General features: G+C 56.7%; 1 protein-coding gene across 1 annotated transcript in view; it reads left to right on the top strand.

Annotated features, from left to right (window-relative positions):
- WFDC1 (WAP four-disulfide core domain 1) overlaps positions 1-501 on the top strand; it is a 25865-nt gene that overhangs the window by 25055 nt on the left and 309 nt on the right. The window lies entirely within an intron of this gene.

The raw sequence follows: 501 nt of genomic DNA, 5'->3' as shown, positions 1-501 counted from the left end.
GGAGCCAAAGTCCCAAGGAAAGAAAGATGTAAAGATGTTGGCTTTGGGGAACCAAAGGGAGGCCCCAGGGTGGGGACAGGAAGTGGCCCTGGCTAGCTCCATGAGAGCTCCTGGGTAAGGCCCAGGCTCTGCCCTCAGAGGCCCTCAGAGGCGAGACACAGGTGCATGCCCTGGGTGGTGGGTCACAGTGCCCTAGAAGTCTCATCCCTTAACCCTGAAAACCCACCCAGCCCCAACCTCTTAGAAGCAAGAGATTGCCCTCCACCGCCCAACTCCCATGTCCTTGAAAGGCAAATGTCAGATTTTGGGTTCCAGAATACTCAGGGTTGAGTCCTCCAGGAAAATCCAGAGCCTGTGGGATTTCTGCCAGCATATCTATTACTTGCTGATGACAGGACCAGTCCCCAAGGAGAGTCTACCAGGTGGGGGTGGCCAGAGGCAGAGGAGCCCTCCAGAGGCGGTCCAGGCTGGGTTTAGAAGTAGGAGCTTGGGAGCCATCCA

This window comes from Otolemur garnettii, unplaced genomic scaffold (assembly GCF_000181295.1).
Source record: "Otolemur garnettii isolate 467f Iridium unplaced genomic scaffold, OtoGar3 scaffold00047, whole genome shotgun sequence".
Classification (NCBI taxonomy): Eukaryota; Metazoa; Chordata; class Mammalia; order Primates; family Galagidae; genus Otolemur; species Otolemur garnettii.
Note: the sequence above shows the minus strand (reverse complement) of the source record. Positions and strands in the feature narration are given on the sequence as shown.